The sequence below is a fragment of the Chiloscyllium punctatum genome, chromosome 15, assembly GCF_047496795.1.
Source record: "Chiloscyllium punctatum isolate Juve2018m chromosome 15, sChiPun1.3, whole genome shotgun sequence".
NCBI lineage: Eukaryota > Metazoa > Chordata > Chondrichthyes > Orectolobiformes > Hemiscylliidae > Chiloscyllium > Chiloscyllium punctatum.
This window is the reverse complement of record NC_092753.1, coordinates 52,519,638-52,545,053: the sequence shown is the minus strand read 5'-3', so window position 1 is coordinate 52,545,053 and position 25,416 is coordinate 52,519,638. Positions and strand designations below refer to the sequence as shown.

The window sequence follows — 25,416 nt, the reverse complement described above, 5'->3', positions numbered from 1 at the left end:
TAAAGGGAGTTACCTGATCTTTTAAAGGGGGGGGGGGAGGAAGCGGATTAGTTCCCTGTATGTGGGTATATTACAAATAACTACAGCGTGTTAAATTATTCCAGCTCGTGAGTTGAACCTTATGGGTGACGCTGACGGATGATTTATTTTTGAACTGTGTCTTTGAGGTTATTGCGAGAGCTTTTAACTAACGTGGGTCTTTATTGCTTAAAGTGTGCATCGTCCGCCTAATATGTTAATAATCACTTCAGACTGGCAGAATGTGCTTTTCAGCTGAGGTTTAATGCTGAAGGTTGTGCTAGTTCTAACTGGTTACCTGCAAGGTGACAAGTACCCGTGTGGCACATACCAGCTCTGCCTGACTTAAGGCCGCTGACCGTATTTGTATGTCTCTGTCTAAGTGATCGATTGGTCTAGACAGCAGTGGCCGGCTCCCTGCACGCTCAGGGAGGAGAGAATGGTCATCGCAGAGAGAGAGAAAAAATTGAGGGGAAGTAAAGCAGGACCTGGTATAGGTCTTGATGGGCGGGCTCAGCCCTCAGCCGTGTGAACTGAGCGAACAGAGACTGAAAGTTGTTGGCGGAGAATTTCATGATAGGGATATAGCGCGGGAGGTGTTTGCATGCATGACCATGTAGTGTGCGCATCTCACTGTCTCAGCGTGATACAATATAAGGCGTGTAGGCTGGAACTGTAAGCGCATACGCACACAGACGGTGTATTTTAAAAATACACAATTGCTGAGCGCTGCTGGGGTGGATGCACCTTCGTTCAGCAAATTAAGCTTTCCTTGAAACTATTTACAACGCTGCATGAATGCAGGGTACCTACTGTACGAGCAGAGTTGGTTGAGGTGGAAGTGGCAACAGTAGTGATGGCCCGTTCCCTTTTGTCTGTTTCGCTGACTTGTGTGAGCACGATCTGTGCGGCCGGAGGATCCAGTTTAAGAAAAACGATTGGGTTCATTAGTGGACTGCGAGCTGGCGCTCCGATTTCTTTCCCTAAGCGCATCAGAATATATCGATTCTACGTGTTTCCGTTATTAGGAAATGTGTTGTTCTTCCCAGCTTCACAAATATTATTTGTGCAGTGGCGCTGTGAAACTCCCTGTTGAAGTCCGTGAGGTGCCTTGCTGCATGGCCGACTGAACCGCTGACCCACTCGCCTCCCGCGGCTCTTTCGATGTAAACAAACATCTTGAAACTATCTCTGTCCCAACTAAAGCTCTACGGTTTCCCTATGACTGGAGACCATGTTCTCATAGTCTCGATTTCAATTTCACAGTAACTTTAAAAAAATATCTTTTGGTTTGATGAAATGTTCCATTCTCATCAGTCCCTCGTCATTAGAATTTAATGGCTAACTAAAAGCCGCAAAGACTTATAAAACAAGAAAATAAACGAGTAATTTTAGAGGTGGATTGTAGTTCGGTCAGAGCGCCAGAATATGGGGAAGCGATACACCGCATGAATCTGAACCGGGAAAAGTCCTTGTTAAATTTCAACCCGGTCGATCTTTCTCTTGTCATGAAAGGTAATTTACAAATTCCAAATGAAATAAAACCCTCATGTTACGTGCATTTAGGATTCGTTCATTTTTAAAAAGCCTGTGAAAGTGTTGGGACAACTTTAACAAGAACCGACCCCAGCCCACAATCCGATCCATCCCGTCAGTGGCCAAGTTGGAATGTAACTCCAGTGAAATGTCTACCTTGCATGTATACTAAACTTGGTCATGACTTTTGTAGGGCCAAGCAAACGGTCATTTTTGTTAAAAATCACACAACACCAGGTTATAGTCCAACAGGTTTAGTTGGAAGCACACTAGCTTTCGGAGCGACGCTCCTTCATCAGGTGATAGTCTGACTGTCAATCACTTGATGAAGGAGCGTCGCTCCGAAAGCTAGTGTGCTTCCAATTAAACCTGTTGGACTATAACCTGGTGTTGTGTGATTTTTAACTTTGTACACCCCAGTCCAACACCGGCATCTCCAAATCATGTCATTTTTGTGATCACTTTGGAATTTCTGTCTCTGTCCTCCAAAACTGGAAACCTCCGCTTTGCAGCCTTTTGGGGTACGATCACTGGAGACCATGCAGTACTGTTCTTTGGGACTTTAACTTTTGTTTTGGTTATTTCTCGGGATGTAGGCAGTGCAGGCTGAGGCAGCATCGTAATTTATCTGGAGGTGGTAATGAGCCATCTTCTTGAACCACTGTAGTCATTGTGTAGGTGCACCCACAGTGCTGCTGGGAGGGGAGATCGCGGACTATATATGTAAATCAATCACGTTAACCTTCACACAAACCAACTGTACTGTACGAAAAGGTAGTAAACTTGGCTTTTCCACTGAGGCCAGTAATTAGGCCTAATTATATATATTTTAGTTAGACTGTAGGAAGTACCGAAAATACATTGATAGAACCTCTGAGACAGCTGAAGAACTAGATCTGCGTTTGTTATATGCTTTACGTTGAAATGTTTTAAGTTTATTTTTTTTATTTCCACTTGTAATCGGAGCATAAGATTTTCTGTCACTTTTGTGACAAGTTACATTTCAGTCAGAATCCGAGATTTTGCAGTTTATGGCATCATCTGTTGCTTCTGGTAGTAACATCTGGAAGTAATGTAATACCCAGGGGTTGGATTTTTACCACCTATTATTGTCCCCAAATGGTTGAGAACACCTCGTCAGATAACCCAGCCAGTCTTACATTCACCCTTTTACACTTACTAGTGAATCGAGGCAAAATAAATTGTAAGCAGATGCGCTGATGTGCTTTTACATTTAAATGGAAGGTTTACTCCCATCTTCTCCACGTGTTTTGTGATTCATTTGGCACACAGCAGTTTATTTAATATATTTACCCTTGGTTGGTGAATGACGTAATTCGAAATTTCTCATGGACTCTAGGATTCCTGGTGAATATTTGGAATACCAGATTAAACCACCCATTTCGCAGTCTGTGTATTCGAACAAATCTGAAGACATTTTTGCAAATTATCTCAATAAAACCTATAATTGTATCGGGTAATTTAAATACCTCAAAACAAGATACACGTAATTCACTTCGTGAGCTAATAACACGTCCTGAGAAGGCAAGATTGCATTGTTTCCGTTATGTTTCAAAACAAAATCTACAGCAAACGTGTTTAAATTTTGGGAATACGTTGCATATTCATGTTTAGAATAATTTGGCTGAAAGAACAAACTATTGCCTAAGGCCCATTGAATCTGTTCTCCAACCGAGGGCCCATAAACTGATCTCTACCTCTTGGCCAAGAATGGGTTAAGGCGCTACTCACAATACTATCATCACAGGGACACTGAGGAGCTAATTGTGCGCTTGCCATGCCTAAATCAACACAAACATGGTATAACTTTACTGAAGGGAAATGGTTACCTTACCGCCTGCCTTTTCTTAGTTGTGAAGAAACGTCTCTTGTGACATGATGGTACAAGATCTGCTGCAATCAGTCAAATGTTCTTAGATACTGAAGTATATTTGGAGAGAGAAGCAGAGACGCTCTTGGCTCCCGTTTTACACCGTCCTCTCGGTCAATGGACGGACTATCTTCGCCCTTATTGGGTTCTCCACTTGGCAAATAGTTGTCTGTTTAGATTTTCAAACTTATAAATTGAATTTTTTTAAAAATCAAGGTTCAACTGAAGAGCAGTCCTTTGTTTTCTAAAGTCTCAAAGTGTAATATTTTGGCATTGACGTGTTAAATTTCATTATTTGAACCCAATGCTTAACCAAAATAGAATATAGAGTACTGAGTTTGAACTGATTCATTATGTACTCCATTTCAATTCTTAGCAACTATTTGTCTTATTCATCTATTATGTGCTCATAGTTTATCAATAATAGTATTATTTGATAATGCGTCTTTATTGTTATCACGAATGTGGCAGCAACGTTATATGTTAAGTTTTGTAAACTACAATGAGTCTGAGCAGCTGCCGGGCATACATAATGCTGCAACAGCTGCTGTGACCAATAGCAGCTTTGATAACGTGTGGTTTAGATAAACTGTCACCTAGTTGAGCTTTGTGACCAAATCAATATTTAGTGCATTTTCTAGTTCGCATCTCCAGAGTTTTGTTGCAAATTTATGTTCTCATTTCACGTAGCTCTCAAAATAACCAAGTTGCATCTGAGCGCGTGGTTGAACCCATGTTTTCCCTATTTCTCAGCTGTCGCTCGCTGGTGTATGGAATGTTTAAGATCACTTCCTTCTTCCCACTGTGGTCTCCAATGCATTTTACATTCGTCCATTAACTCGACAAGCTGTTTTCCGAACAAAGTTGCACCAATGGGGAGACCTGCGGTGGCGATTTTGATTTGCTTACTTTGTAAACTTTTATATTTTGAAAAAGCCTTGCTTTAATATTACATGTGAGGATTTACATAACTGGCGCAAACTGGAGTACCGTGCAGAGGCTGGTTGCGACAAGCTTAGATAAATGAAAGGATGGAGAAACTATTGTTGGGAACCTTCTGCCTTGACCATTTGTAACTGCCCTTGCATTGTTGTCTGCAAACTGGTAGCTGAAGGCTGGCCTTAAAGTCGTAACACAGAGACCAGTATCGTATTTAACACTTCAGTATCTGATTATACTTTTCTTGGATTCTCTAGGGGAACTGCAAAAGTTTCCACACTCGAGCTCTCACTCACATGCATCGGGTGGTTGAAAATTGCAAAATTAGCCACACTTTCCGAACTGGCCATACATTGCAAAATTCTGGAGCGATAGAAATAACAGATTTGGCAGTTACTTCTTTTGACAGCAAAGTAAACTACCAAAACCAAATTGAAGAGATTTATGGCACGATTATTAAAGAATAGCGATGTTGCAAATTTGTGGAACTTAGCATAATAATTATGGAAATCCCAAATACCATATTATTCAAACTGTAGTTTCATTGGATATATTTGAGGTTGCTATAAACTGATAGCATAACAGGAATTGTAAGGAAAATGCAGATATAGGTTTTGCTTCGTTTAAAAGGTGTTGCTGATTTTAGACCTATGCATTCCTGAAATGTATCGATTATACGTTGAATGCATGCTCCGTTTTGAAATTTTAATTTCAACACTGAGGCGGCTTCACGTAACATGTTAATTGATCTGCTTATACAGTGTATAAGCATTTACATCTGAACGGATACATTTGGTCTGAATTATTTTCATGCAATGCATTCACTCTGGACATAAGTAAATTGTAGGGAGTCAAAATACAAATTGCTATCAAATGTTACCATAGGGCCGGGTATTTGCAAAACAAGAGTGCGTCATGTGCAGACACGTGTTACCAGGATATCTCGAATAGTTCAGTTGTGGTCACGTAAAATTTGAAATCAGATTAGATTGGCAAATACAACAGCGGCAAGGAAAGGGTTTCTGAATCCGCATTATCCTGAACTGGTTCTTGTTCACGTTAAGTAAATTGGGTGATTTTTAAAAAAATGATAGTGCCGTGCAGCCATTCAATTAGAATCTATTAAAAATCCAGTTATTGTGTGAGACAGCAGGACTTATGCCACACATGGACAATCACAATCTTAAACATTCCATATTTTTAAAAAAAATCCGAATGTTTACACTTTGATCTCTCTAGAGATATGTGTTATCTGATCAGTAGTGAAGACTTGATTAATTTAAATCCTGCTTAACATCTTAACCTTCTAATTCAAAAATATATGCATTTATTTAGCACCCTTTACGACCTCTAGATGTCCAAAGCGAAGTTCTTTCGAACTGTAATCACTGTTGTGTAGGATATGTAGGAATTCACACTGCCAAATGAACAAGTGCAGTACAATAAAATCACTGCAAGTTGAAAGTATTGTTTGACATTATCTTCTAAAACTCTAATTATTTTTATTTGAGTTACAGAGGACAAAGGATAATGTTAGCCAAGTTCGACGTCTGTACTTAATGCCATGACTTGGAAATATACTTCACACTTACACACGTGATTGTGCAGTAGTTTGTTTTATCCCATGAAACGCAATATGTTCTTTTTTAAAGTCTGAAGGTATGATAGTGTCAGAGTTTAGAAATGATTTCTTCCGTATGGTAAACACGTTCTGGTTGTTTATGTGGACCTGAGATTTTCTTTACCTTCGGTCCCTTTGGTACAGAGAAGTTGTGCAAACATGGAATCTATCTCATGGCGATTTGTTGAAAGCGCCCATTGCGTGTTGTGCTGAGCACTTGGCGCAATTTCATTTTTGGGACTAACCTCAGAATCTGTTTTAATTTTCACCTAAAGCCTGCTTTCACCTTTTATATCGGAGCAGCTCGCGAATGTGGCCTCTTGCAGGGCCTTTGAAAGCACGAAACCATTTAATTACAGGACGGTTTGGTTACCTACCTACCAGGCATATTTTTGCTCAGGCTGCCTCTTCTCGTCTATCGGTCTCGATGCGCCGTTAAGTACACTGGACACCGATTTCACAATAGCTACATCCTGTTTAAATATCTAGCATCCCTCCCAACCGTGTTTACAATAAACTGAAAGGTTATTACGCCCAAAGAAAATGCGTGGAATGAGGCAGGCAGTAAGTGGGCGAGATCAGATTTCAGGCTGTGCTCCCAGAGGAGAAGTCAGGGTTTGATTGAAGCGCACTCGGCTCCTGCCTCCCCTGGGAGACCAGCCCTGAAATCTGAGAGCGCGAGCAGTTTTTAAAAAAAACCTTTGTGAGAAAAGGGCCGAGAAGGCACGGATCGCTGAGCTCTTTGGAGGAAACGAGCTGCCTGTGCCTCCGCAGTGAATATCGAGTTGTGGTCTAACGGTGATTGACTGAATTGGCCACGTAATGCAAGCTATCGTTCCTAACACTTGCCATGGTAATACTTCGCATATTATAAGATGGGCTTGTGTGTGTGTGTCTGTGCGTGTGTGTACCGTGGCTTAACTTTATCGGCTGAATGGCATTAAGTACAGACGTCGAACTTGGCTAACATTATCCTTTGTCCTCTGTAACTCAAATAAAAATAATTCGAGTTTTAGAAGATAATGTCAAACAATACTTTCAACTTGCAGTGATTTTATTGCACCGCACTCGTATAGCTAGGTGATTAGTGACATTCACTGGAACATTTCCAGTACTGAAAAAGAGACTTTCTAAAAGAATGGTTATCTTATTAAAACTAAATTTAACGCACGACACCTTCATATTAAAGTGCAATCCACAGTATTCCAAAACGTGCGTGGAATAAATTATTTTGCTATCCCTTTGAACACTTATTGGAACCATTTCGTGAAAAATACGAAAGAAAATTCCACAGCGGAAACAGAACACTTGTTTTTTTTTGACACTGCATTATAAAAGTGGAAAATACGCTGAGTTGATAATGGGGTGGTGAGAGTCACGTGAGACAGGTGCTGCAGGCAGCAGTAGATCAGACCACTGGTCCCAATATTCAGGTGGCAGTTCCTCGGTTTTTGGAAGATGATTTTCATCAATACCACCTTCCTTCTTGTTATAAAAAAATAGTGCTTTGGATGCTGTGAACCTAGTTTGAGTACGTTCTTGTATATGTGATCATTGTACCCACCCTCCATTGGGGGGGGATTTTCAAAACAAAGCGTTCTTTTGCGCACAAAGGCTTCAGACTCCAAGCCTATCGCAAATTGACTTACAGGGTTAGGATTGTGTGAGAAAACGGTTTTAGTCATTTAACAAATGTGTGTGTGGTCAAACCTTTCGACACATCTAAAGTATGTTTTGGGGCACCTTTTTTTCTATTATAAACTCAAATGAGTTAGCTAACAGTTGAATTATAGCTCTTCCAGTAACCCGTTAATGGATGTTTTAAAATTGATATCTAGGGATATGATAACACAACGGTGAACGAAGAAATAAATGCGTTGATAGAATACCCCGAAATGTAGTCAGAAATAAAATTGTCCATTCCGAAGATTTTTTTTCTTTGTCTTCCTTTGTATAAAATTCGATAATTGCGTTGCACATGGTCAGTTGAAGCAAGCCAGGAGAGTTTGGCCCGTTTGAAATGCAATGGGCCTGTCTCGGTGCCGCACTGACACTGAGGGCCGAAGGAGTTGTGTACTCTGTTGACGATCAAAATCTCGGTCAATGCAGTTGCAAAGACCGTTCCTAATTTATTGCAATCGGTTAGATCGTTAGTGAGATTCAGGTGAAAAACATCAGGAAATATGAGCCCCGTCTTGGGCCTGTTGTGATGTGTTTGCTCCAGTCTATATAATGGGGTGATACCATGATTAGGGAACGCAGCTGCTGCTGTAGATTCTAAAGCAATAAGAACAGACAAAGATGTTGTTGTTGGGCGGTCTCGTGGTCTTCAAATGGGAGAATGCGTAGTTTTTTTTTACAGCGGTGATCCTGAGAGACGAGTAGAAATAATCTGACATCTGTTCGAGGATGTGGCCTTTAATACCAGCACCCGCTCTCCTTTTCTTTAAGAGATAACAACCTCGTTGCTGACATGATTATTAAAACCGTATTCTGATTTTATTTTAAATCAGAGACGACGCATTTTTTTTTACAAGTCTGAGGTTAACTCTTTGAGGGTCATCCATATCACGAAAGCAATGCTTTCTCTCTGGCCAACGTCTGAGAGAGCTGCATTTGTATTTAATTCCAGCAACTCTCGCAAATCCTGACGCCATGTCTGCTTTATTTGTTCTGATGTAAATATTGTGTGTCTTGCTACCTTGGGAAGTCGAAAAGGAAGTGCAGTTCTCAAGAGATAGCAAGATCAATGAACACAACTTTGAAAGCTCAAAGCAGTCATGAACTAATTCATTGCAGCGACCAATCGAAGGGTTAGATCAAAGAGCTGCCTAATATTCACATTCTTCTCCGTAATCCATGGTGGAGAAAAAGCGGGATATTATGGACATCGACCACAATGTCCCTATTTGGATTACGTGGGTGTGAAAATGCGCCGTGTCATAGCAGCGCAAGAGGCCAGGTTGTTAATTTCCCGCTTACTGTGTGGGCACAGAGCGCTTCAGACTGAGAGACCGTTTACTGAACAAGGACAGGCAGTATATCTTAAGTAGTTGTACTGTCCATTTTTCCAAATGAATTGTGTGCACGGTTTTAACCTGTTCCTGGTGTAGAAAGTCTAAGCCTGCATTATAGGAAAACAGTTTTGGGAGCTGCCAAGTATAAAACAAATCATACTGGGACTCTTTTCACTGGAAAAAAATGCTTGAGAGATGACCTGATAGAGGACTTTCAAATTCGGAAGGGATTCGATAGATAAACTGTTACTAAAACGTGCAGAAAATGATGCGAATGTGGAAGTGCCTACCATGTGGAATGAATGGATGATATGAGCAGCTTAGACGTATTGAGATGAAAGCAAGATGAACACAAGAAATAGAAGGATATGTTGATCAGTTCAGATGAAGTAACCGGAGTGGAGGAGGCTCATGGGGAGGACAGAGACACTGGCCAAAACCTGTTAGGTCGAGCGGGAATGTACCATACGTTTCCTGATTATACCGGAACAATAGTATTGGTTCCAGTTGGATAGTGTCCCATGTATACTCCGGCTAAAACTACAGGTCACTTACCCGGCAGCGAGCTTTGCACATTGGTGCCTCTCAGTTCACCATTAAATCGGCCTGTCATTGCAGTGATACTAAGCTGTGTGAAACCCAAGGGGCGGGTGGCCCCTTACTTTCAGTTTCCCTCCAGACTCGGGCAAGATACTTGCTCACGTTCTCGAATGCAGCTTTCAGACCCCCATCGAGTACACACACGGTTCACCGTTAGTTTCCGCGCTTTCAAGATATGAAGTCTGCTCACAGGAACACGACAGATCTTTGCTGTTATGGATTGTTTTAATATGAATTATTGATTTCGGACTTCATTAATCAATGCTTTCTTCAGTAGTACAAGTAGGGTGAGAGTGCACAAACATTTCATGTGTTTTTAAAACCTAATTTGTTGGAGACGGCACCTTGATCAAACTATTGCTTATGTAAACCATGTAAACTTGCAGGAACTGATGTTTCGGTGGCTTAGCTCGACGCTTCTTGCGATCCCACTGGCTAAAAGAGGCAACAGTCAAAATCAGAAACGATATTTGACTTTACTGGGAGACCTGGGGGCGGCAAGCTCGTTATAAAGAGAGCACATGTGGGCAGCCAGCTTAGACAAAGTTTAGCCGAAAACGTATCGCCAGGTGGCGGGAAGGGTGTTTCAGCTGCTTCAGTATGACACGGTTATTCGAGTAGCCCTGGCTGCGTGCAGTGGGGTGTTCTTAGTGAACTCTAAGAATGTGTACATGTACCTGACAGTTTTAAAGCAGGTTGTTAATACGAGGTGTGAATTTTGTTAAGGAGATCTGTGGGTACAGTTGATCCTAACTTTTTTTTTAACCGAAACCTTTCACTGTCTCCCGATTCCATTTCCGCCGCCCCAGTTCTGCTCGCCCACAGCAAGCTGCTGTTACTGCTAACCTTGAGAAAACTGCCTTTCAGCTCCCCGGAATCGGAAGTATGCCGATTCCGCTAACTCTGAGCAGACTGCAGCTTCTGCCAGTTGTGATAAGGCAACGGTTTCTCCAACTTGAGTTGGAAAGCTGCCGATTCCGCAAACACTTGGGGTGGGGGTGGTGGGGAAGGATCGATTCTGCTCAGCCTGACCAGAGTTCCGTTTGTACTAAAACGAGTGGAGAGGCGCAGTGCTATTAACAAGCACGGAACTTTAATTGGCGGCGAGATGAAATCAAATTCGAGCTAAATTCCTCGCCCCGCTGTGACACGGTCCTGTCAAGGCGACTTCATCTCTCTTCGAAATCTGAAGTTAGTCCCAACAAAACCTGAAATGTAATTGAGTAACATCGCAATTGAGTCTTTTTCCCCCCCAGCCACCCCGTGTAGTAAATCGCACATTCCCCACCTCCCAATCTGTTGGATACATTGTACAATCTGCACTTATGTTTTCTCTCCGATTAGCTTGAAGGAAGCAGTGGACCGTTTAAGAAATCCCACCGAAAGGTCTTTGGTGTTGTAATGAGGATTGCTGGATACTCCTGGTAGAGTCCTGCAGACTACTCTCGGCTTCCCCCAGGGGTTGCCGCTAATCGATCCTGCCGACTAAGCTGTTGCTCCGACAATGGAGAATACAGCTAGTTGCCTGCCTTCCACAATTATGCAGAAATCACCCATCCGCGATCAATATCTCCTAACGTCCCTTCCAGTTTATCTTTGTTTTCAGGCGTTGTTGACTGGCAGCTCTGCTTTTGGGCCAACCGGCTTTTCATTGTAAATCTGATTATCCTGTTTAAAGGGGCTTGCAACACACACAGAGCGGATCGCAATTGTGCTGTTAGAAACCAGAGAGGAGAGCGCAGCCAGAAAATGAACTCGGTCCCCATGGAGCTGAGCTTCGTTGTGTCTGGCGAGCAGGAGCTGCTTCTAAAATGGCGCGGAGTGTTCGCGGAATGGAGAAAGTCCTGTCATTAAAGTTAATCCCATCGCAGGGCAGAGTTGAGGCTTGAAATGTTTCGGAGGCAGCAGTGCAAAAACCCATCAATAACCAGACGCCTCGCGTCTACCTGGTTTATTGATTACAATGGCGAGATCAGGCCAGGCTCTCTCTCTGTCTCTCTCTCTCTCTCTCTCTCGCACCGACCCGGGCCCACTGTGTGTTACTGCAGCGCTGTTCACTCGGACTTTCAGGTTCTGCTTCTCCGTGTCACCCCAAGAAACAAGAGTTAAAACGTAGCTCACGATGTATTTAGAGCAAAAAAAGCAAACCGGCATAGCCGCCTGAGCAAAGCTTCACCAGTGAAACTCTACAAAAACTACAACTTTTTGCTTCCTCTAATGGCCCGTTGAAAAAAATCTTCCCTCCCCTCCTCGGAAATTGTAAACAGGGATTTCTATAAATAAGAGTCTGGCTAACTACGGGTTGCCGCCATTTTAAACCGGCCAGAATCGGCAGTTCTGTGCCATGTATAAGTAAATAAGCATATCAAACTTGGGAGAGCAAGCTGTCCATGGGGGAAAATGCTGTCTTTTATCGGTCACGTATTCCCTAGCCAGTTCTCTGGTTTGGAGTATAAAGGTTTTCAGTGAAGGGATAGGTCAGATTCTGAAATGAAATTTGCACTGGCGTGTCCCCCTTTATTCAAACCCGCAATTTGATCCCGCCAGCAGATTAGAACAAAGGTTACATGCGTTTACGGACCAGCCCTCAAGGTCATTTCTCAGTGGGCCGCACGTGATCTGTCCGGGTCGACTCTCCCTTGGTTATGTATCGCTTTCAGCTGTCAGATAGCCCAGAATGAGTTGCCATGTGTAATAATTACCAGGGTGGATCAGCAAGATAACTAGTTCTAATAATAAATTCTAATTTGCCCACAATGTGTTTATCTGGACACCAACGGACGAAAACAATTTTAGGAAGATATCCCAAGGTAGAGGTCCGCGTACTGATAAAGTAGAGAAATGATTTGGTGTTACGTGTGCTATTAATAGACCACTGACTTTAAAGCTTGCCGTGTTGACATTATTTACAAGTCCTTTCCCGAAATGGCCTAATCTTTTCTTCACCCCTTGTGTAACATGATGTGCAGCTTGTTCCTCAGGGAAAGTATAAGACACTGTGACCGTGAATTTGATGTGTTAATTCGCATTTTCGTACTTTAATGTGACCGGACATTTGTGTATGTGTGTGTGCAGAAAGGTATTGGATGAACATATATTGACAGTAATGAAAGACAGATTACAGGCTTCTAAAATTACTAACTCACGCAAGGTAGTGTGTATTTGTCACATTTTCGTCCTTCTCACAGGCTAGTTCAAGAACAATTAGTTACTTACTGGTATTGAAGACCGAGATTACATTAATACAATCTGTTTTCTGATGTAACATTTAATTGTTGTATTGAAAAGACCAGAGGGAGGACGCACCTGGTTATTTTCTGGGATGGATGGGGAAAGCTTTTATGGAATTATTAAGTCTTTGGGGAGACAGACATTTTGAACATTATCCTACGCCCTCTTATTTGACAACGTGATAATTTGCAGTATTCTAGTAATAGGACATCAACCAGGAAGTGAAATAGTATCAGTGATCTTATTAGTAGTAACAACCAGACCTTTCAGCTTTTTATTAAATTGTTTATTTGCCTTCTACCTATTGGTCAGATAGGTTAACCATGAGATAATCTCCAACTGTAGATAGCACACTTTTAAATGTTTTTATTTATGTTCTTGGAGTATAACAAGTGCACAAATGTGCCATGGGAAGAAACTGTTTTAAAGTTAGAATAAGCTTCAAGATCCTGTCTGTTAGGAAATTGATGTACCATTGTTTGCATTAAAAATTTACTCTACATATCAAAACTGTTTTATATGACACAAAGAATAAAGATAGCACTCTATGTTGGTCCAATTTTGGGAAAATAGTAAAAAAAACTGGATTGATGGTATTCACCCAGCAACTGGTAAAATAATCTGTCCTTTGACCTTTTTCATCCAGCAGCTGCAGAAGAACAAAACACTTGATTATTTGCAGAGAAACTATGTGAATAAGGCCCTGTGCCTGTCTTGTTTACCATGAGGTTATGATGTAAATAGCCATTCCCAGTTGTGCCCTAAACCAGTCTTAATAACTGGAATTCAGTGCTGCCTGGCTTAAACCTATAACACAGTTCCGGTGTTCTATTTGTCCATTTTAGATTTAGTTGATCAATTTATAATCAAACAATTTCATATAACAGAATAAGATTCAATTTACCAATAATCCTCATGTAAACTAGCACAAGAACATATATATCTTCCTCCATATTAGGATTAATTTACATAGGCATTGTCATTAAATGTATCAGCCTGTTAAGTGCAATAGTTTGGATTATCTATATATTTGTATCATAACCCTTGTACTGTTAGCAAGAACCTGTGATTGGCTACACTCTAAGGCTCACTCTGTAATGTGTTCATTGTATTTTTTGAATACTGTGTACTAAAGTGTTTCTTCACCTTTGGTTAATTGGGATAGTTGCATGTGCCATTTCTTTTGACCGTATTTGTCTCAAAGTGGAAATAATGCTTTTTAACCAAAGTGCTATCAACTGCATGTATATGACATATGGCAGAACCAATTTTGTTATAACTACAATATAAGGTAAAGGTAAAGCAAGCAATCACACCTGATCTACTAATGCATGACATTGGCATTCAGTGCTGAAATTAGGAATAGTGCATTGCATTTCCACTCTTAAGGGCTAATGTTCACAACTTAGCAAGGGAAAAGTTCATTTTTTTTCTCCACCCCCACACTGGCATATATACAATCCTCTGTGAATCTATTTCTGTTGGATTATGACATCTTCCTCTTCATTGCTTAATAAACGCATAGGGAAAAGATATTCAGCAATTGTTTTAAATTTGATAGAAATTCATTGATAAAGTATATCATGGTAAATATCAGCAATTATTTTACCCATCCCAATTTGTCATTGAGAAAGTGGCACCTTCTAAGAGTCATAAAGATGTACAGCACAGAAATAGACCCCCATCCATGCTGACCAGTTATCCTAACCTAATCTAGTCCCATTTGCCAGCAATTGGCCCATATCCCTCTAAACCTTTCCTAGTTGTGTACCCATCCAGATGCCTTTTAAATGCTGTAATTGTACCAGCCTCCACCACTTCCTCTGGCAGCTCATTCCATACACATACCACTCTCTGTGTGAAAAAGTTGTCCCTTTTATATCTTTCCCCTGTCACCGTAAACCTATATATGCTTGAGCAGTTAGCTAGACCATTACAGATGCCAGTTAAGTGTCAACCACATGGAGTTGCAGAGACCAGGTAGGAATGGCAGATTTTATTTCTTCTTTGTCACAATTAATTAGTTTCATACCATCATTGTTGATACTGGATTATTTAAAATCCAGATTTTTAATGAATGTAACTTAAATTTTTCAGATGCTTCCCAGTTCTTGAATTGAACTCCTATCTGTGGATCATTAAGCCAGACCTTTAGTTAATTAGTCCATTAATATAGTCACTAAAGGCCCTAGTGCTCAAAAGGATTTTTCTCCCATTTCAATCTGACTGCAGTAAGGAGTGCTGATATGAAACTAGGATTAAAAACTTCTTGGATCCTAGATTTTTAAAAAAATGCTATACCTGATGACAATGGTTAGTGCTAATTAGTTTTGTGCAGTTAATTGGTGTCTGGCCAGTTGGCAGATCATCACTTGGCTGACATCCATGCCAAGCTGTTTACACAGCTCTCAAAACCTAGTAAAATGTTACATTTTTTTGGTATTCAATGCTTTCCAAATGTTTGTTTAAAAAGTTTGTCTGTGCTTTGCTTCTATTGTAATTGAATGTGTCACTGAATGTGGAGCACTTTTTACTTATAGTTTGTCTCCTACAGCTGGGTTATGCTTGTCTTGTTTAGTTTTGTCAGTTCCTACACCGACAATGGGTAATAAACACATAAGTACTCTGAAGGCCAAATTTACAATGCTTTAACGATGAAGTCGCGCTTTACCATTGCTTCCTGCTTTGGAAGTGTCGCAAACTGACAGATTCAAATTAAGCCGGAATTACATTTAAAATCTAAGTAGGGCAATAGTACATTCTTAACGTAAATGGGTGAACGTGGGTTTGTACAGGGGCGGGAGCGATACTTTAATTCCTAGCTGGTCAGCTGATTCGTGCATAGTAAAGAAAAAAAATGTTCACGACCACCTCCACCGAGCGGCCTTTTGTTTTCATTTGAATGCAGCTCACTCGAGCAGTGTTCAGTTTATACAGGCTGGCTACACGTTTCATTCTACTTCTCAGGAGAGAGCTCCGTTATTTACACCAATCCCCTTCCAGCAGTTACACTTTAAACATGTGGACAATTGCGTTGGCATTGTCTAAATGGTCAAAATTAAATACTGACAAGCTTAAAGTGTGCAGGTGATCCAAGAATACGAAGGGTACGTTGAACATCTGATTTGACACCACGCTGAATTTACACTCAAGCCTGCTGGCTTTTGCTGCAGTCAGGACAGGTTATGTTTACAGATTTACGTGAACACTTGTGCCCCCACAAGCTGCCCACGTGTTTAAAGTTTAACTGGTGGAACAGGATTGGCATAAAAACGGAGCTCTCTCCCGATCAGCAGATTGAAACGTGCAGCCAGCCTTTATAAGTTCAGCGGAAAGCTGTACTGCATTCAAATAAGAACAAAGGCCGCTCGGCGGAGGTAGTCGTGAACTTTTTTTTCCCCCTTTTAGCTGGTCAGCTGACTCCTATACAAAGGGAATTAAACTATCGCCCTCACCACCATACAAGCTCAAAATCTTTGTGCTTTTTGCCGTGAAAGTAGCGCCGAACTGAAGCAATGCGGTTTATTTGCACAGCAAGTTTGTCGGTGAGGCAATAGGATCGCGTGTCACGCTGATTCAATTTGTCACTGAACGGACTGTATGTTCAACCTGGCAAAAAAAAAACAATGACTGCAGATGCTGGAAACCAGATTCTGGATTAGTGGTGCTGGAAGAGCACAGCAGTTAAAGCAGCATCCGAGGAGCAGTAAAATCGACGTTTCGGGCAAAAGCCCTTCATCAGGAATAAAGGCAAAGAGGCTGAAGCGTGGAGAGATAAGCGAGAGGAGAGTGGGGGTGGGGAGTAAGTAGCATAGAGTACAATGGGTGCCAAATCTGCCCTGGCAAATCTCGAGCGTGTAAACCCACTGACCTTAGCTTCAGTGTTTAGAGAAGGGAAGGAAATGGTCCCCTTCCTGCTGTAAATGGACATTATTTTTAACTGTTGGGATGCAGTTCTGTCTGTGCTTCTCTTAAAGGATCCGAGAGCGTTCCACAAAACTTGCAACAATTCGGGAACCATTGCCAGCAGAGCTTTCCAGGCTGAAACCTGCTGGTAACTGTACTTCAGGTTCGCTCCACTGTAAACGTAGCTTTTTTTTCTCTCTAATGGCATTGTATTGGCACAAAGGCTGCAGTAACAGTTGGATCGGCTGGCAGAGCTCTGAAATGAAAACGCTCATCCGCAGAGAATTAGCTATAGGTGCTGACTTCTCTCTCATCCGTGCGTAAGGCTACGGCATAGACACAAAGGGGTCGCTGGTTTATTTACAGAACGGACTGTCCAGCTGGTACCACTTACAAGTTGTGTCATGAGATCTCAGACTGCTTTACCAGGCAGTCCCGCGTTGTATCTGAAATAGTTATGCGGTATTACACAAGTCAGTAGAAGTGGCAGAGAAGAGAAAGATTGCAAATTCCTGGCATTTTGTTCTTGTACTGCCAGCCCGCTACAGCTTTCATGGGTTCTTAGGCCCAGAGGTGACCGCTTGTATATGTATGAAATGAACATTTCTGGGGAGAGAGAAATACAGGTGATCTTCCAGGAGTGCAAAACATCTTTCTAATGATTACTCCATACTCAATCGGTGGTTCTTTTATTTTAATTCTAATAATATTGACTGCAGTTTTATTCTTTTTGGTAAAATAACCATCAGATCACCCGTCCGACGAAATAGTGCACTATTTTAGCTATTTGGAATTCACCGTGATCGGGGCAGTTAAGATTTTAAACAGTCGACCTACAGTAAAGGAGATGCACGTTCTGAACTAATAATAATTTTGCATTTGGCGCGAAGGAAGTTAGGATTTTTTTCAATCCTGAAATGCCGTGTGTCCCTGGGATTGCTCCCAGTGACCGGGTGGCAGGAACAGTACCTGGTAACAGCGGCCGATCCCCGCCTATGATGTGGCAACTAATAGTCATGCAGTCAATTGTTTTATCAAACTAATAAACGATTGCAACGAAGCCGCCGTCGTTACCAGCTGGTTACATGGCCGAATTTACTCGATACTCCCATTGTAACCTATCACCAGAAGGAGGAGCCGTGTGCCATCTGAACACGCGTAAATAAAGGGAAACTTGTAAACCATAATGTAGGAGAGAAACAGCAGAAAACTCTCCACTGATTTAATATTGGGTATACACGCCCAACTGGTGTAGGATAATTCCAATGGGTAACATTAGACAAATAACGCTTCCCTCCCCAGTGAAATCCTTTTGCCTTGTTATTAAGAGGTCACCCACTTAAAGGCGGCTCCTGGTGAAATCAAATATTTCTGGCGCTGCTTTTGGGGGAGCAACCTTTTCCAACAGTTCACTTGGAGTTCAGCATGCCGATAAAGTTTCTAACTTTATTCGAAGTGAGCTTTAAAAGCCCGCATGCCAATCTGGTTATTCAGATAGCCAGCCGTGATCCCAAGCTGCAGCTGGGAAAGCAGCCTGTCGCCAGGCGCCTTACTGCAACTGCTGCGAATCGTTTCAAAACCATGCCACAGGTTTCAAAACCGCTGCAATGTGACTTTGTTTGACGTTTTGAATATCGATTAGCAGCAATCGAGGGGTCAAGAACTGCAGCTTTTAGCAGATTTCAGTCAAACCGAGCGGTGTTCACACGGAACCTTCAGAAACATGCTGGGGTTGGACGCTCGGGGGTGGAGGGTGAAGGGGGGTTTGTAACTTGATCCGGGGCTTGGGGATAAACCTCCGTAAATCATTTGATGTAATGTGAGTTTCTGAACATTTCTGGCGCATTTTTTGTTTGGTTTCGTGGTCACCCGTTAAGGTTCAGTTCGAAAGGGGTAGGATTAGGTCGTGGCTTACGTGAGCAATAATGTTTCAGTGCGGTTAGAAAACAAAGTTGACTTAGTTATGGATTTGCAGCTGATGTGATACCTTCCTCACCCCCACCCCACCCCACCCCACCCCACCCCACCCCACCCCACCCCACCCAAAAAACACAATCACCAGGGCACTGGCTCCAGTGGTTTGTTTTTGTTATGGTTCATCTGTCCACATTTTCCCTTTACCTCTCTCGACTTCCTTTCCCGGGGAGGCGGGGCTGGTTTCGCTTTCCTCATTCCCTTGATTTTCTCTGGTGCCGATGCCCCCCACCCCTTTTGATTTTCTCTGATGCCGATGCTTTCCCTCACCCCTCCCTCTTGCTCTTATCTCCCGCCTTTGTCTACTTTCCCGCACCCCCTCTCGATATCCTCGGCCTCTATCTCTCTGCTGCCTCCGCGTTCTTTCTATCGCTTATCTGCATGCCTGTTTCTTTTCTCTGTCGCTTTCCGTGCCTAATTCTGCCTGTGCTCTGTCTCTGGAAGTGGTGTACTACCGGCGGAGGCAGCGCTTTATCTGGAGACGCGAGTCGCCTCTGCTAAATGCCCCGGGGGAGCGGCACGATCCCAGTTAATCCTAACGAGCTTGTACCCCCTGGAGATCAGCACGATAACCTCATCACGTGGCCGTGGGCTGCATCGCTCCCTGAACTCCCCCCCCCCCCCCAACCACACACACACACACACACACACACAAAACCGTCGACAAATACTCGCAAGGCGCTTGAGCGACCTCAGACTTAATCGAATCAGGGCTCGAAATCAACTTTTCTGACCTTTTATGAAATTCTGCTAAACAGTCGGAGTCTCCACTGGAGAATAAAAAGACATCTTGTCAAAACTGAAGTCGCACCTTTTTAACTTCATTTAGTGGTCACGGTTTACGGCAAACGGTTTGAGTTTCTGTTGGTGAGCATACAGTATACGAATGTGAACGCTGTATGTTTGTGAAAAAAAAAGGCACGATCTAACCACTCTGTAGATGTGTAGATTTTTAAAAAAGAAAATCCGCATCTAACTTCCGACCCTAGAAAAGAACCATCCCTCACATTCTGTCCAGTGTTGACAATAGCTTCTCCTTCAAAATAAAGGCATCACTGAGGGAGGAATATGAAACATTTATTGTTTCCTGTAACGTTGGTGATATAATTGACCAGGGCTAAAAAATAAGTCGTGGGTTTAAACGCCGCTGTGTTCTATTGAAAGCAGCTTTTCTAAGATTACAAAAAGATCTTCATCAAATGGGTCAATGGACTGAAAAATGGCAGATGAAGCTCAATCTGGATAAATGCAAGGTATTGCATTTTGGTATAACAAACAGGGGCAGGGCTTATACAATTAATGTTAGGGCCTTGTGTAGTGTTGTAGAACAGAGGGACCTAGGGGTACAGGTGCATAATTGTTTGAAGTTTGCATCACATAAACAGGGTGTTTAAAGGTGTTTGTTATGTCTGCCTTCATTGCTCTGTCCTTTGAATGGAGGAGTTGGGAAGTCATATTGAGATTGTACAGGACGTTGAGGTCTCTTCTGGAATACTGTGTCTAGTTCTGGTCGCTCAATTATAGGGAAGATATTCATAAGCTGGAGAGGAGTCTGAAGAGACTCACCAGGATGTTGCCAGATATAGAAGAGTTTGGGTTATAAAGGTAGGCTGGGACTTTATTTCATTGGAGCATGGGAGGTAGAGAGGCAGCCTGATGATAAAAGTTTATAAAATAATGCGGGGTATAGATAGAGTTAATGGTAGTTGTCTTTTTCCCTAGAATGGGAGATTTCAAGACATGTGTCACAAGATGATAACCACAGTAACATTTTGACCTTTACTTGTCAGATCTTTGCTTACAATTAGCCAAAGCTGCATCATTTCTAGTTTTATTTGCTAGAAATTAGTTTTATAAGTGAATGGAAGTGTTCTACTATCATTCATAATTTAAGAAAAACTTCAAAGTATCCATCAGGATGGGGTGCCCATACCCTTCCATTTTACACAACAGTCCCCAGATAAGGGTCACTGGTTCACCAAGCTCCTGCCCAAATATCATCACTTCTGACCTTACACTGGAATACCTCTTGTGTATGAGAAGTGCAATATGGAGTATAGGACATCCTTGGATATAGGTGTCTGTTAAATATTTAAATATAGAGCTAGAGGGAAATATGTAAAACATCTGTATTCATATTACTTTAGGTATAATATAGATGGTGAAGCAGTATTGAAATTGGCATCGTTATGATGCTGTCTGAATGGAGTTTGACATAAAACATACACGATCTGTGATTCTGTGGAAGGTGAAAATAGCATTGTAAAAACATAATTGCTTTAAGATCCAGCTTCAAAGGGATTTTCCATTTTTACAGCCAACTGGAAAAGAAACATCTGTATAATGTTGAATTCAGCATATATTTCAATTGGAGGCAGGAGATCTACAAAACAACTTATGTCACACATTAATATAAGTTCTGATATCCCTTTTTAAAAATTTGAATGTACACCAACTTTGTCCTTTGACAAAAGTTACAAAATGCTAATGTTCCTGAAGAGTGCTATTATATTGTTTCTGTGTGGTGTCTGAATGCACATCTGCATTCTCTCAATATATAAAAAGGAAGAAAGAAACTAAAGTGAATGTGAGCTCCTTAGAAAGTGAGACTTGGAAAATGTTATTAGAAAACCAGGAAATGGCAGAAGAGTTGAATAAATATTTCATATCAGTCTTCAAGGTAGAAAGTTGGATTAAAGACTGGACAGGATTCCAAAATGAGTGAATAATCAAGGGACATAAGAAGGAATGGAAATAAGTACAATAACTATCATTGCAGGAAAAGTGCCAAAGAAATTAATGGAAGCAAAAGACCAATAAGTCCCCAGGCCCGATGTGATGCATTCTAGGACACTGAAGTATGTAGCTACTGACATAGTGGATGTACTGCTAGTAATCTTCTGGCAATCTTCAGATTCTGGAGAAAGCCTAGAGTATTGGAAACTGCCAATTCTTTTCTTTCAAAAATGAAGGAGCCAAAATGCAGGTAACTTAATGTGTGTTATTGGGAAAATGTTAGCATCTATTGCAAAATATTTTTTTCAAAAATCGTTTGTGAGATGCGGATGTTGCTGGTTAGTTAGCATTTATTGCCCATCCCTAGTTGCCTTTGAGAAGGTAATTGTGAGCTGCTACCTTGAACTGCTGCAGTCCATGTGCTGTGGGTGACCTACTATGTCATTAGGGAGAGAATTCCAAGATTTCGCCCCAATGATATTGTAGGAATGGTGATTTATTTCCAAGTCATGGTGGGAGTGGCTTGGAGGCGAACTTGATGGTGGTGGTCTTCCCATGTACCTGCTGTCCTTGTCCTTCTAGATAGAAGTGGTCATGGGTTTGGAAGGTGGTATCTGAGGATCTTTGGTGAATTTCTATAGTGCACCTCGTAGATAGTAGGCACTGCTGCTACAGATTGTCGGCGATGGAAGTAATGGATGCTTTTGGATGTAGTACCAATCAAGTGGGCTGCTTTGCCTTGGATGGTGTCAAGCTTCTTGAGTGTTGTTGGAGTTGCACTCATCCCAACTTGTGCCTTGTAGATGGTGGACAGACTTTAGGGAGTCAGGCGGTGAGATACCTGCCACAATATTCCTAGCCTCTGACCTGCTCTTGTAGCCACGGAGTTTATGTGGTGAGTCCAGACACATTGTGCCTGACAAATTTGCTCAAATTCTTTAAGGAGGCTCAAGCAGGATAGATAAAATGGAAGCAGTGAACATAACATATATTTGGATTTCCAGAAAGTGTTTGATAAGGTACCTCACACTAGATTACTTAAGATAAGAGCCCATGGTGTTGGAGGTAGTATATTAGCATGATTGCAGGATTGGCTAATTAAAACACGGAGCTGGGACATAGGCAGCATTTTAACTTGAGTTTCTGGTCAATGATAACCCACAGGATGTTGATCGTGGAGGATTTAGTGATGGTAACATTATTGAATGTCAAGAGGCTATGCTTAGATTGTCTCTTATTGTGGATGGTCATAGCTGGCATTTGTGTGATGCAAATGTTACTTACCCCTTGTCAATCCAAGCCTGGATATTGTCTGGATCTTGTTGCATTTGAACATGGATTGCTTCAGTATCTGACGACTCATGAATTGTACTGAACATTGTACTATCATTAGTGAACATTGCCACTCTGACCACATGATGGAGGGAGTCATTGATGAAGCTTCTGGAGATGGCTGGGCCGAGGATACTACCGTGAGGAACTCCTGCACAGATATCCTGGAGCTGAGATGACTGACCTCCAGCAACTATGGCCATCTTACTATGTGTCCGGTATGACTCCATTGGAGAGTTTGCCCCGATACCCATTGATTCCAGTTTTGCTGTGGCTACTAGATGCCACACTTGGTCGAATGCAGCCTTAATGTGAAGGGCTGTCATTCTCACCTCACCTTTGGAATTCAGCTCTTTTGTCCACGTTTGAACCAAGGTTGTAATGAGGTCAGGAGCAGAGTGCTGCTGGCGGAACCCAAACTGGGTGTCACTGAGCCGATGCTGCTTGATAGCACTGTTGATGACACATTCCAAACCTGTGTGGTGCCACAGTGATTATTGCTGGAACCGTAGTTACTTGCAATACATATTAATGACTTGGATGATGAAAGTGAATCTACTCTTGCTATGCTTGTGGATAACACAAAATAAGTGAGAAGGCAATTGGTGAGGATGACACCAAGTCTACAGAGAGCTGTAGACAGGATTGTTTTTTGAATAGAGGAGCTGAATATCTATAAATGGAGAAAGACTACAGATAGCCAAAGAGCAGAGGGATTTAGGAAACGTTTTGTTTCATGAATCATAAAAAGCTAATATCTAAGTTCAGTGGGTGTTGAGGGAGGCAAATGGATTTTTGGCTTTTATTTCAAAGGAAATAGAGTAAAGAAGTAGGCAAGTTTTGCTGAAGTTACACAAGGCACTAGTCAGACCACTGCTGGAATAATGTGAACAATTTTGGGACCCTTACCTAATGAAGGATTATACAAGCGTTAGAAGCAATGCTGAGAAGGTTCACTAGGCTGATACTTGGTATTGACGAACTGCCTTATGAGGAGAGGTTTAGTCTGTACTCATTGGATGTGACCTTATTGAAACGCATGAGATTCTTAGGGGATTTGACAGGGTAGATGCAAAGAGGTTTTTTCCCATTGTGAGAGAGTCTAGGACTAGAAGACATAATCTCAGACAAAGGGTTATACACTTGAGACCAAGACAAGGAGGAATCTCTTCTTTCAGAGAACTGTCAAGGCTGAGGCAGATTTTTATTCAGTAAGCAATTCAGAATTATAAGGAAAAATGGCATGAGGATTGTCAGATCAGCCATGATCTCATTAAATGAATGAGTAGTTTGGATGGGCTGAATTACCTCCTTCTGCTTCCATGTCTTATGGTCTAATAGTGTGGTGTCACATTTAATGAAATCATATGCAAGTTTGTAGTGTTTCTGTAATGTCAAACATGGCCTGCTAAAAAAATTTGCTTGCTTCACCCAAATACTTCATTTTCCATCCTGACTACTTTGCCATGCCCCTACCCTGTGTCCCTGCATTTCATCGAGCTCAGAATTGTGGTGAATTATGAAGACCTGAACATAAAATTTGAATTTATGCACAGTTTCAATGCTTTGCCCATACAACACATTTACCCAAAACAGATCTGATGAGGTGTTTCCCTGAAAAATATTTCAACCTCTAATAAAATGGACTATTTTAAATAGTCCTTAGATGCTTACGACTAGGAGGATTTGCTTTACAAACTGAAAACAAGTGCATGGAAAATTCTTATTTACCCAAAAGTTACTTCCACAATAGTTCTGCTTTCTTCTCAAGGGCAATTATTCCCTTCCACTTCCCTCTGTAATTTACAAAGTCAAACTCTACCTTCTGCCCCTTCGTTATTCCCCAATAAATTTAATTATGCTTCCATGATGTGCCCGTCACTGCCCGTCTTGGCAACAATGCCTGATTGTTCTTCAATCTGATATTAGATACTGTTCTGCTGACAGGAATTCCTGATTAATCGTGACCAGAAAGTCCCATTAGCAGAATCAGAGGAAAGTCCCAATTGCAGAATAAAGCAGCAGTTTGGGTATGAGCAACAGCTGAGCTCAGCAGCCTTCTTGACAACCAAGTAAAGGAGGAAAAGCTGACCAGTTTCAAAGAACCTCATGTTATGTTTACATGGAGGGAATGGTGCTATAGTAATAATATCAGGAATCTATTGTTGATTGTCATAAAATCCTAACTGAATCAATAAATTCTTAGAGAAGAAAATCTGCCACCTTTTATTTAGTCTGGCTTACCTGTGACTCCAAATCCACAGTCATAAAGTTGACTGTGCAGTGGGCTAACAAACCAGTCAATTCAGGGCGATTAGGGATGGACAATAAATTATAGTTTCCACAGTGACATCTACATTATGAGAGAATTGAAAGTGTTATTGTATTGAGTTATGGGGAATGGACTGTGGACTGTCATAATGTAAGCTGCAGCTCAATTAAATGTTCGAACACTTAACAATACTTGTTTATTTTCTGCAGAAATATGGATTATGTGTCGTATTTTTCATTCCTCAAATGTTAATAGCACTATTTTAAAATGCCCTGCATTCTTGGTACTGGCACAAGAGGTATTATTAACCTATCACACCTCAGTTTACAGAAATGCTTTCCTT

At 41.6% G+C, this 25,416-nt stretch overlaps 1 protein-coding gene across 10 annotated transcripts in view; it reads left to right on the top strand.

Annotated features, from left to right (window-relative positions):
* Positions 1–25,416, top strand: part of bcor (BCL6 corepressor) — a 327,180-nt gene that overhangs the window by 219,938 nt on the left and 81,826 nt on the right. The window lies entirely within an intron of this gene.